This window comes from Malania oleifera, chromosome 8, assembly GCF_029873635.1.
Source record: "Malania oleifera isolate guangnan ecotype guangnan chromosome 8, ASM2987363v1, whole genome shotgun sequence".
NCBI classification, from domain to species: domain Eukaryota; kingdom Viridiplantae; phylum Streptophyta; class Magnoliopsida; order Santalales; family Ximeniaceae; genus Malania; species Malania oleifera.
The window spans coordinates 87,441,206-87,454,615 of NC_080424.1; the positions used below are offsets into that span (position 1 = coordinate 87,441,206).

At 40.3% G+C, this 13,410-nt stretch overlaps 1 protein-coding gene across 1 annotated transcript in view; it reads right to left on the reverse strand.

Moving 5' to 3' along the window:
* Positions 1 to 4,110: 4,110 nt before the first annotated feature.
* LOC131161709 (phosphatidate phosphatase PAH2) overlaps positions 4,111 to 13,410 on the reverse strand; it is a 57,890-nt gene continuing 48,590 nt past the window's right edge. Inside the window, exon 11 of the transcript XR_009138603.1 lies at positions 4,111 to 4,127. The gene's annotated coding sequence lies outside the window, so the exon portion shown is untranslated. The remainder of the gene's footprint in view (positions 4,128 to 13,410) is intronic.

Here is a 13,410-nt window from a genome sequence, read left to right on the forward strand (position 1 = left end):
ACGATATTATTTTAAATTACATAAATTATAATAAGATGATTTAAAAACCCCTTATAGCAACGAAAGTACAAAGTTACAGATGCTCGATACCGCAGCTTAAAGTTTAAATGGATCAGAGTGCACCCACACTGTTTATAGAGTAGTTATTTATGTTAGTGGAATTCTGCTGAGTGCACACTTGATTCCGGACCAGGACTTAATAAGGAAAATCTCACTTAAAGTTTACGTACGTTGATTTAGTTTGGTTGGCCAGCCAGCTAAGTCCAGTCTTCGGACCGCACAACTCAGTTATGGGGGTAAACATGACTTACGACAAACAGGCCTAAGGGTGGTTTTTACAATATATATTTATACATATTTAATTACGTGTACAAAGTTATTGATGATTTAAAGGAAAAGTGTGAGTTTACATGAAAAGGATCATTCTTGTGCTTAAATGACGATCTAAAGAAAACGTATAAGGAAAAATATATGTATGTTTATCATTAAATATTTTTACAGTTTTAAAGTTAAAAGTTTAATTTAACAGTTATAGTATATGATTATAAAATTTTACTGTTATAGTTGATGGTAAAAGTTTTATGTAGAAATTTTTAAATTTATATTTATTCTAGAAGCACTTTTGAAGTTATAGTATTAAATATTGTTTTGCGAAATTTTTAAAAGCTCATTTTGGCCACACACTAATAATAATCTTATTTACTTACTGAGCGTCTTCTCACTCCCATCATATTTTTATTTCAGATAACTATGAAAGGCATGTCGAAAATCAGGCTTAACAAGCATGCGGGTGGGGATAGAAAAATAAAGATTGATTAGAAATATTAGTATGATGTTAGATATTTATGCTTATGTAATTTTTCTTCTTTTGAAATAAATGATTGTAATATGGATAATTAGCGCTCTGGTTTAATAATAATTAAGTTTATTTGCTTCCACTGTAAATCAATGGTAAAAATTTAATATCCTAGACCCTTCGGGGTCAGGGTGTTACAAAAACATTAAGAAATCAAATGTTAATTTTAATTTTATTTGTCAAGCACAACGGACTCGAGATGGCAAGGGGTGAGAGACCTGTCTTATTAAAGGTTCAGTGGAGTCGCCACAAACATGTTATTTACCTAAATGTGATTAGTTCACCTATTTACTGCTTGTTCATTGGTTTATAGACCAATCTTAAGGCCAAGCAACCAGTACTCTCGGTCTGCCTTTACCAGAACTAGGTTTAGGAGTACATTTATGCTAAGGGAAGGTATTAGCTTCCCTAGTGCACATGTTCTATGAATGATACCTAATTAACTATGAATTACCATAAATTGATTCAAATGACCTTTAATTAACTCTCAAATTATCGAAACAAATAAAAAAAATTAAAAAAAAATACAAAATGCGGTGCGATTTAGGAATGTTTAATAAGACCTCCAAAAGAAGAAGTCTTACTAGATAAACCTCCCCTCATAATTAATAGAGGTAAGGTCTAAAATACCTCTTTACCCTTTATTTTATTATTAGGTCACACACACACACACACAAATATGAAATATAAAAATATTAACACATGCAAACTGATCATGATAGTACATCAAATTTAAGAAAAAATGCTCCCAAAATACTCCCCTAATTTTTAGAAAAATTTCTAGAATTTTTAGGAATTTTTTTAGAATTTTTATATAATTTTCAAAGATGTTTAAGGACTTTTCTCAATTTTTATTTTTTTATTTTTTAATTCCTAAGTCAAAAAAGAATCATAGAATTTTTATTTTTCTTTTTCTTTTTTTGTGATTTTCTAAAATTTTTCTCAATTTTTTTGATTTTATGAAGTAAAAATGCATTTAAAAAATTATTTTTAATGTTAAAAAGGAGGGTGGTCTAAAGAGCTGAACCAAGTCAACTAGTTTCACCAGGTCAACAAGGAGGACCCGAGTCAAATTGGGTTAATTTTGTTCAAAAGAGAGAAGAGGCGGGAAACCATCTGGGTCTGCCACATGTCATCCATCCAAGGTTGACACATGGTGCAGAGTGAATAGCCATTTTTTTTTTTTTTTTGGGAAAAAAATCATTAAGGTGACATATGGCAAGGTGATGTTATGATGATGTCATTCGCCACATCATCGCCATGTGATGCCGCACCAATGGATGGGATCAAAACACACATCACTAACGCGGTGACAATCCAACCATCCGCATAAAACACAATGCGGATGGTTAGGATTGCGCCACGTCACTAGGTGACGTCACCCAGGATGCTCGGTCTTCAATGAGCCATGTGACACCACTGATGAGTGACACGTGACCCACTATGGGTGAATTTTTTTAACAAAATAAACATAGTTCTTTTTTCTTTTCTTTTTTTCTTTTCTTTCTCTCTTAAAGCTTCCTACTCTCTCTCTCTCAAGTTCTCTCCTCTTTGCTCTCTACCTCTCTTGATCTTTCCTCTCTCTCCTTTCTACTCTCTGTCTCTCTGGATCTCTCCTCTCTCACCCCCCCCCCCCTCTTTGCAATCTCACCAACAACACCTACAACCACCAGGCTAGCCATGACCACCGCCATGCTGTGGTGTTTCCTCCAAGTAAACCCCTTAACCCTTTCTCTTTCTCTAACCTCTCTGATCTCCTTCTCTATTCTTTGTTCTCTCAACCTCACTTTATCCTTTGTAAGCCCTTCTTCACCTCTCGATCTCTTCTTTCTCTTTTCTGTTCTCTCAATCTCACTCTCTCCTCTCTCATTTTTAACCCTAACTCTCCTTTTTTTTGTAGGTTAATTAAATCAGAACACTCGAAGGCAAAGAGCCTCGAGCTCTCTACCTCCTTCATCAATGTCAAATCCCAACCTTAAGTATGCTCTTGCCCTTTCTCTCTGTTCCCTAGCTCAATTTCTCTTTTCCTTCATTTTCTTTCCTTTTTTCTCTTTTTATTTTTTGTTTTCTTAGGTTTTCTAGCAAACCAAACAAAAGGGGATTAGGTTGGTTGACTTAGGCGTTGACTTAAGTTAGATTAATCTAGGGATTCCGGTTATATTAGGGTTTGAATTGGGTTAGGTTATGGTTACGGACTCGAGATAGGTTTGGGTTTTTGGGTTTAGACTTGACTCAGGCTAGGGCTAGGCTTGGTTAGGTTAGGTTGGGCTAAGTGAGATTGGGTTGGGCTCGAGTTAGGCTAATTGTGTTAGGTTGGGACTAGGACTGGGACTGTTCTTGGGCTATAAAGTTAGGCATTGGGCACTGGGATCTTGGGCTACGTTAGGTTGGGTCGTGCGTTGGGGTTTGTCAGGCTAGGCCTAGGGCTTTTGGTTAGGCTAGGCCATGGGTTAGACTTAAGTTTTAAGGTTTGGGCCGATGGGGTTTGGGCCTAAGGTGTAACACCCCAAACCCGCATATGGGTGTCAGGTGTGAATTTAGTAACCTAATCTGCCTCTGCATTAATTAAAACATACATGATACTACACTGAATAAGGGTCCGACCTCATTGGGCACATGTATACCCTATACACATTCATATACACATACATGCACATCACATACGCAGCGGAAATATTCTTTCTAATACATCCAATGTACCATACCATAGTCTATACATAGCTAGAGTCTACGCTCCAAAATACAAAACATACCCCAAGTGTTTACAAAACCAAACATGACAACTTGGTTACAAAATCAGTACTTACATAAGGACTGTACGCAGCTAACTGACAACCACGCTCCCGAACGTTAGGACACTAGTTTCGACTACTCGAAGGACCTGAAAAACATTTGTATAATTCGGGTTAGACACCTCTCAGTAAGGAAGAAAATAGCTTATATCAGTGTGTGGCATACAAGTGTTATTTCGACATAAAACATAACACGATACAGTTCTACTATTTTCACAATCCAGTTCCAATACATACGATACCAAACATACGGTTAAAGTCGTCACACTTGAGCACCTGATACCTTGCAATAACCGAAGCCCCATAGTGATATTGTTGCTAATATGGTGTCCACTCACGCCCATCGGTGACCAACCGGAACAAACAGGCGATATTTCACATGCTCGGATATAGAATCGGACACTCTTACCCATGGTATTTAGCCGAGACATGGCGTTTGCCCACGGTAATTAGCCGAGACGTGGCAAATCTCACAAAACCTGGAACAATTTTGGAACTCATGTTCATATACCCCTCAACTTACGGTAATTAGTCATCACAGCTATTTTACAAAACCTGGAACATTTATATACAACAGTTTATTCCACACTTATTTGATATACAACAAATCATATCGTTTTCATTTCAAGAATATAGTTTAATACACATACATGTACGGTCATCTTAATATCACAGTTTTATACAACATACGATTTTCTAACAAAAATAGAGATGATACCTGAACCCCCAACTTTTCCCAAAACAGTAACCCGAAAATCCCGTATTTTCACCTGATAGATTTTCCCAAATAAGTAGCCAAATCATACATACAATCATAAACTACATATTTACCAAATCCAATTTCAAAAATAACTTATATAAATAGGATCCCCTTACCTTAACCCAAAATCCAAAATACGAACTCTACGACTCCAAAACTACGAACCGAGTTCCCAAAACCTAAACAACAAAGAACAATACTTCCTAATAATATTATTCTCTACAGATCTATTGAAACAAAAACGGATTCAGAGCCTTACCTCGGTTTTGGGTCAAAACCCGAAAATCCTTGAAACAAAATTCTGATATGCTATAAACGTAGAGATTCTCCTCCTGATCCACGTAGCAACGTCGAAGCATTGATTCCGAAAATCGACAGCCCGAAATCCTAAAGAGAGAGAGAGAGAGAGAGAGAGAGGTTTTTGGTTTCTTCTTCATTAAGCAAAGCTAAAAGATATTTATAAGCAAGTTGACCCGACCTGACTCGTCGACGAGACGGGCCGCAAAAATAAGTTCGTTGACGTCATGGTGAACTTGTCAACGAGCCTAAGATTTCAAGATTCCCCAAAATCCCTCGGCATCTCCTCGTCGATGAACCACTGAGACTCGTCGCCAAGCTATACAAGAGACTTCGTCGACACCAAGGTGGACTCGTCGACGAGCCTGAGATTTCAAGATTTTCCAAAATCTCTCGGCATCTCCTCATCGACGAACCACTGATCCTTGTCGATAAGATGCACAAGTCACTTAGTCAACGAGATGAGAAGCCCCGTCAATGAGCCCTACTGATTTTACCCTTTTTAATTTTCCTTCTCTTTCCTTATTTATTTAATACACCTATCCTGAGTCAGGTTCTTACAACCTCCCCTCCTTACAAAAATTTCATCCTCAAAATTTGTAATCTCTCTTTTACCAACTCAACAACATACCCAAACACATACTAGACTCTAGAAAGAGCCGGCGGCCACCCACATAGCAGTCCCGTCCCAAATACATACATACCCTCACTTATGGTAGAGGAATACCGTGGTTATAAACATACCATCTTAAGAGCTCACATATTACAAAACTCTCATAGGGACTAACCACACATCATTACTACGATAACAGAATATTACATACATACCCATACAAATCCTGGTACCAAAGCTACTACACATAACAACTATGGATATTTCCGGCGTATTTCCGTCTCTAACTCCCAAGAAACGTCCTCAACCACGTGATTCTGCCACAGTGCCTTCACTGACGGTATCTCCTTGGTACGCATCTTCTGAACTTTACGGTCCAGAATCTAAACGAGTATCTCCTCATACGCCAAAGCATCCCTAATCTCTAAGAATTTGTAGCTAATCACATGCGACGGATCTGACACGTACCTCCTCAACATGGATACGTGAAACACATTGTGGATCCTCGAGAGCTCTGGGGGTATTGCAACCATGTAGGCCACCAGACACACTCGTTCCAGTACCTCGAATGATCCAATATACCTTGGGCTCAGGTTTCCCTTCTTCTCGAATCTCATCAATCCTCTCTTTGGAGCGATTCTTAGAAATATCTTACACCCTACCTCGAATTCCAACTTACGAAGGCGAACATCCGCATAACTTTTCTGCCGACTCTAAGCCGATTTAATCTTATCCCTGATCAATCTGACCTTCTCAAAAGCCTACTGTATGAGGTCGAGCTCCAATACCTACCGTTCATCGACCTCATCCCAATACAGAGGAGACCGACACCTCTGACCATACAATACCTCGAACAGTGCCATCCCGATACTATCCTAGAAGCTATTGTTGTAGGCAAATTTCACTAACAGTAGAAACTGAATCCAACTACCACTGAAATCTAACACACAAACCCATAACATATCCTCCAAGATCTGTATCATCCTCTCTAACTGTCCATCAGTTTGGGGGTGGAACCCTGTACTAAATGTAAGCTTCGTCCCTAGTGCTTCCTATAAGCTCTTCCAGAATCGAGAAGTGAACCTTGGGTCTCGATCTGAAACAATGGATACCAGCACCCCGTGCATTCTAACTATCTCCTGTATGTACAAATCTACTAACCTACTCAAAGAGTAGCTAACCTTCATCAGTACAAAGTGAACAAATTTTTTCAACCTATCCATGATCACTCGAATTGCATTCTACCCGTGAAGTGCTGGTGGTAGTGCGGTAACAAAGTCCATGAAAATATGCTCCCATTGCTACTCTGGAATACTCAATGGCTACAACGGCCCTACCATCTTCTGATGTTCAGCTTTCACCTGCTAACACGTCAGACATTGCTCCCAAATTGAGCAATCTCCCGTTTCATGCCACTCCACCAGAAGGATTCACGCAAATCCCAATACATCTTTGTACTACCCGAATGTACCGTATACAAAGAACGATGCGCTTCCTCTAGGTTCGTCCTCTTTATACCCTCGTCATTTGGAACGCACAACCTGATCCTAAACCTTAGATTCTCCCTCGGAGATGTTAAAATCTACAGCCAACCCTTGCTACGCTTTCTCCACGGTCTCAACTAACTCCACATCACTAACCTGCGTGGCTTTAATCCTCTCAAATAAGGTTGACTGGATCACCAAACTAACAATGAAAGACTAGTGATTACCATCCACCAACTCCATTCCAGGACTTTCCAGATCCTGTCTGATATGATGCTGACCTACTACTGCATCTAGTGACGCGTGTTTTAACTTCCGACTTAATGCATCAGCTACCACGTTAGCCTTCCCCGTGTGATAGCTAATGGTGCAATCGTAGTCCTTAATTAGTTCAAGCTACCTTCTCTGCCTCATGTTCAACTCTTTCTACGTGAAAAAGTATTTGAGGCTTTTGTGGTCTATGAAGATCTCACACTATTCACCGTATAAGTAGTGTCTCCAAATCTTCGACGCATATACTACCGCTGCTAACTCTAGATCATGCGTAGGGTAATTCTTCTCGTACTCCTTGAGTTGCCGAGAAGCATAAGCAATTACTTTCCCATATTGCATCAGCACACATCCCAACCCCTTCAGCAATGCATCGCTGTAAATCACAAAACCACCGTCCTCATATGGGATGGTTAAAACCGAAGCAATGATTAGTCGATGTTTCAACTCCTGAAAACTCTACTCGCACTCGTCAGACCAATCAAATCTCACACCCTTCCTCGTCAACCATGTTAGAGGGCTAGATAACTTAGAGAATCCCTCTACGAACCACCAGTAATACCCAACTAGTCTTCGGAAACTCTGGACATCCTGCATACTCTTCGGTTTCACCCAATCAACCACTACTTCTATCTTACCAGGATCAACTGAGATGCCACCCTTCGACACGACATGGCCCAGAAACGTTACCTGATTCAGTTAGAACTTGCATTTCTTCAGCTTAGCATATAACTTCTTTTCCCATAGTATCTGAAGTACCAACCTCAAATGGTTCTCGTGCTCTTCCGAACTCTTAGAATATACCAAAATATCGTCGATAAACACCACTACAAATTGATCCAGGTATTCATGGAAAACCCTGTTCATTAGGTTCATAAATACCGCTGGGGCGTTAGTCAACCCAAATGGCATGACCAGAAACTCTTAGTGACCGTATCTAGTTCGGAAAGCAGTCTTCGCAACATCCTCAGTATTAGCTTTCACCTGATGATACCCTAACTATAGATTGGTCTTCAAAAAGACCTATGTTCCCTGCAGCTACTCAAACAGATCATTTATATGAGGCAACGGGTATCAGTTCTTCATTGTTACCTTGTTGATCTCATGGTAATCAATGCACATTCACATCGACCTGTCCTTCTTCTCCACGAACAATACTGGAGCTTCCCAAGGCGAAACACTAGGTCAGATAAAGCCCTTGTCCAGTAGTTCCTGCAACTGCTCCTTCAACTCTCTAAGTTCAGTTGGAGCCATTCAGTATGGAGCTTTAGAAATCGGTGCCTTACCTGGCAGCAGATCAATAGCGAACTCCACTTCCCGATCATGAGGTAAATTGGATAAGTCTTCCAGGAATACATCCAGAAATTCGTTAACCACTTGAATATCTTCGAGCTTTAGATAATCCCGAGGTGGTTCCTTCACACAAGCTAGGTACCCCTGACAACTGTCTAAAAGTAACCTTCTCACCTATATAGCTAATAGAATCTATGGCGTCGAACGCACACACGATCCTACGAACTCATACTCCTACTCCCCAGGAGGTCTGAAAACTATCACCTTCCTACGACAATCAATCACCGCATAACTAGAGAATAACGAGTCCATCCCTAGTATGACATCAAATCCACATATGTCATACACTACTAGGTTCCTTGGTAGCAGACTTCCCTGAATAACCACTGAGCAGTTTCCTAACATCTTACTACAGATCATCACACTCTCAGTCGATGTAGTCACGAACAACCACTCATCCATCACTTGGGTTTCAACCCCACACAGTTTCAAAAAACTAGCAGATATAAATGAATGGGTTACTCCCGAATCAAATAAGACAATAGCTCTATTCGAAAGCAATAACATGGTACTTGTCATCACGTTTCCATCATGTTCCGCATTGAGTACACCCTTGTCGGAGCCATGTTTGCCTGATAGTTTCCCCGAGGCATTTGATTACTTCTACGGTTTTGGTTATGTACAGGCATATTGCTCCTCTATGCCTGATAGCTTTGGGATATTTGACTCAATTTTCCACATTTGTAGCAATTACCCCAGAACGGCTGACATTCACCATCATGTCATTTACGACACTTGGTGCATTACGCAGAAGATGGATTCCCCTGAGAACCCTATTGTTCAGTATTCTGGCGATAACCCGAATCATAGTTCTTCTTCTTCTTCCACTGTCCCTGTCGAGGACCAGTCTGAGAACTAGAAGATATTGGTCTCTTCTTCTGTTTCCGTACCACCTCATCCCCCTGGAGGTCAACCTTAACTATGGTGGCTTTATCCACCATAACAGAGAACTCTGGAATCTGCAGCATACCCACAAGCCTGCGGATGTCCTTCCTCAGACCCTTCTCGAACCTCCGAGTCTTCTCATACTCATTCAAGATCAAACACGGCGCGAAACGAGATAGTTCAATATATATGGCAGCATATCTCTACATCGTTAGGGTTCTCTGAGTCATGCTCAAGAACTCATCAACCTTCGCATCATGAGTGGAAGCCGAGAAGTATCTCTCGAAAAATACCTCCTTTAAGCGGCTCCAAGTCATACCAGATGGACCAGCTCTCTGCTTCTCACGCAGACTCATAGTCGTCCACCATCTTTCAGCTTCTCCTGCATAGAGAACCTTCTACTTGTTAGTGCAGTGCAGAACTTCCAATATCTTCTCGGTCTTCTACACCCAATTCTCTGCTACTATTAGATCGGGTCCTCCCGTAAACGTCGGAGGGTGCATACAGGTGAACCTCTCAATGGTACAACTTGTGGCATTAGGAGAATGCTCACGTCTCCTAACACTTCGCCCAATCTCCCGCATGACCTGCCTCGTCAAACCCCGAGGCATAGAAGGAGACTCATCACTCGCAATCCCCTCGGAACCACTATCCAAGTTGTTATCCTTGGGCTCCATTCTGAAAGTAAGATTGGAATCGGTTAGAATTCCTATAACATACATAGTTACCACAATCATTGAAAGCTAATCACGTTAGCTACAACTCTTACGGGTCCAGGTTTGTCCTACCACATCAACATGAAACCATCAATGGTTTGCTATGATTTTACTGAAATCGGCATTCTAGGAAAAACACATAACACCGCCAATGAGTCCTCTTCTAGCAACAAAACAACCCTCGACCTACTCTACCCATTTCCTACATCCTATACTCTGGTATGTACACCTAACTACGCCTAACTAAGTTTATAAGACCTAACAACCTGATTAGCTCTGATACCAAGTTGTCATGCCCCGAACTCGTAGATGGGCCCCAGATGTGAATTTAGTAACCTAACCTGCCTTTGTATGAACTAAAACATACATGATATTACACTAAATGAGGGTCCGACCCCGTGGGGTACACGTAGACCCTATACACATTCATATACACATACATACACATCACATACGCAGTGAAAATCTTCTTTCTAAAACATACAATGCACCACACCAGAGTCATACATAGCTAAAGTCTACGCTCCAAAATACAGAACATACCCCGAGTGTCTACAAAACCCAACCATGATAACTCGGTTACAAAATCAGTACTTACACAAATACTGTACGTAGCTAATCGACAACCACGCTCCTGAATGCTAGGACGCTAGTTTCGGTTACTCGAATGACCTAAAAAATATTTGTATAATCGGGGTGAGACACCTCTCAGTAAGGAAGAAAACATGTTATATCAGTGTGTGGCATACAAGTGTTATTTCGACATAAAACATAACACGATACAGTTCCAGTATTTTCACAATCTAGTTCCAATACATACGATACCAAACATACAGTCAGTGTCATCACACTCGAGCACCCGATGCCCTACAATAACCGAAGCCCCAAAGTGATATCATTGCTAATACGGTGTCCACTCACACCAATCAGTGAAAAATTGGAACAAACAGGCTATATTTCACACCCTCGGATATAGAGTCGGACACTCTCACCCACGGTATTTAGCCGAGACATGGCGTTTGCCCATGATAATTAGCCGAGACATGGAAAATTTCACAAAACCTAGAATAATTTTGGAACTCATGTTCCTATACCCCTCAGCTTATGGTAATTAGCCATCACAGCTGTTTTACAAACCTGGAACATTTACATACAACAGTTCATTCCACACTTATTTGGTATACAACAAATCATATCGTTTTCATTTCTAGAATACAATTTAATACAAATACAGGTACAGTCATCTCAATATCATAGTTTTATATAACATACAATTTTCTAGTAAAAATGGAGATGATACTCGAACCCCCCAACTTTTCCCAAAACAATAACCCGAAAATCCTGTATTTTCACTCGATAGATTTTCCCAAATAAGTAGCCAAATCATACATACAATCATAAACTACATGTTCACCGAATCCGATTTCAAAAATAACTGATATAAACAGAATCCCCTTACCTTAACCCGAAAACCAAAATACAAACTCTACGACTCCAAAACTATGAACCAAGTTCCCAAAACCTAAACAAAGAAGAACAATACTTCCTTACAATACTATTCTCTACAGATCTACCGAAACAAAAATGGATTCAGAGCCTTACCTCGTTCTTGGGTCAAAACCCGAAAATCCTCGAAAAAAAATTCTAATCCACTATAAACGTAGAGATTCTCTTCTTGATCAATGTAGTAACATCAAATCGTTGATTCCAGCAATTGACAACCTGAAATCCTAGAGAGAGAGAGAGAGAGAGAGAGTGTGTGTTCGAGTTCTAGAGAGAGAGAGATTTTTGGTTTCTTCTTCATTAAGCAAAGCTAAAAGATATTTATAAGTAAGTTGACCCGGCCAAACTCGTTGACGATATGGCGTCCTCGTCAACGGGCCACAAAAGAAAGTTCATTGACGTCATGGTGAACTCGTGGATGAGCCTGATTCAGGATTCTTCAAAATCCCTCTGCATCTCCTCGTCAACGAACCACTGAGACTTATCGCCAAACTGTACAAGAGACTTCATCGACGCCAAGGTGAACTCGTCGACGAGCCTGAGATTTCACGATTTCTCAAAATCTCTCAGCATCTCCTCGTCAATGAACCACTAATCCTTGTTGACGAGCTGCACAAGGGACTTCGTCGACGAGAAGAGAAGCCTCGTCGATGAGCCGTACTGATTTTACCCTTTTTAATTTTCCTTCTCTTTCCTTATTTATTTAATACACCTATCCTGGGTCGGATTCTTACATAAGGATTCTTGGGCTTTTAGGTTAGGTTGGGCACAATCGGGCCTTAGTTCTAAGCATAGTGTATTGAGGCTTAAGTTCCGATCTGAAGGGGTCTTGGGCGTTTAGGTTAGGTTGGGCTCAATTACGCCTTAGTTTTAGGGTTGAGTGGGTTGAGGCTTAGGTTAATGGTTGATATAGGCTAGGGCTTAGGTTCAGGATTTGGGCTAAGTCTAGGGCAAGTTAGAATTTGGTTGACTTGGGTCAAGTTGACATAGGTTAGGTTTGGGTCAAGTTGATTTGGGCCCGGGTCTTGTTGACCTGGATCCAGGTCAGGTTGAGTAGGATCTGGGTTTTGTTGACCCAAGTTTGGGTAGTTTGACCCAGGTATTTAGGTCAGGTTAACCCAGGTATTCGGGTCACTTTAGGGTATTCAAGTCAAGGTGACCAAAATTTTTAGGTGGTCTTTTCAGGTCTATTTGAGGCTTTATAGAGTTTTGGATGGAGTTTTAGGATTTAACTTCGGTTTTGCTTAGGGTATTTTGAGGTCAAATTTTGGGATATTGGTTTAGGGATTTAAGGGTTAGAAGGAGAGTTAGGTCATAACTCCTACTGATGCCGGTCAATTCATTTTCAGAAGTCAATTCCACTTCTGCAAATCAAACACATTCTAAACTTTACAAATCGATTTTCTCTCAGCACTTTCCAAAGTTCTCAATCATTTGCACAATTAACCCAAATTTAATCAAAATATCCAAAATCACACGTATACATAACCAATTGAGGGTTCTTACCTCTTAAAGCTTTTTCTCACCTTGTTCTTTTTCTACTACCTCTATTTTCTGCCCTCTGAACTCTACTTCCTTCTACTTTTTCTTCTCTGATTTTTTTAAACTCCACACTTCTTTGATCTTTTGCTTCCCTTTCTAAACTCTCTCCCTTTATTCTAACTTTCTACTCCTCTAGTGACTCTCTCAAGTATTCTTAGTCTTCAAAGTCTCCTCCTTTCCCTGTACTAAACACCTTCTATTTATAGGCTAAAGGGAAGGGGGAGGATCCTAATTGGCTTCGAATTTTCTTGAAAGCAAGCAAAGGCAGTAAAGGGAAATCAAGCTCTAGGGGGCATACTGGGTTTTTTGGCTGTAGGGTGGAGTATGTGGGGAAAAAAA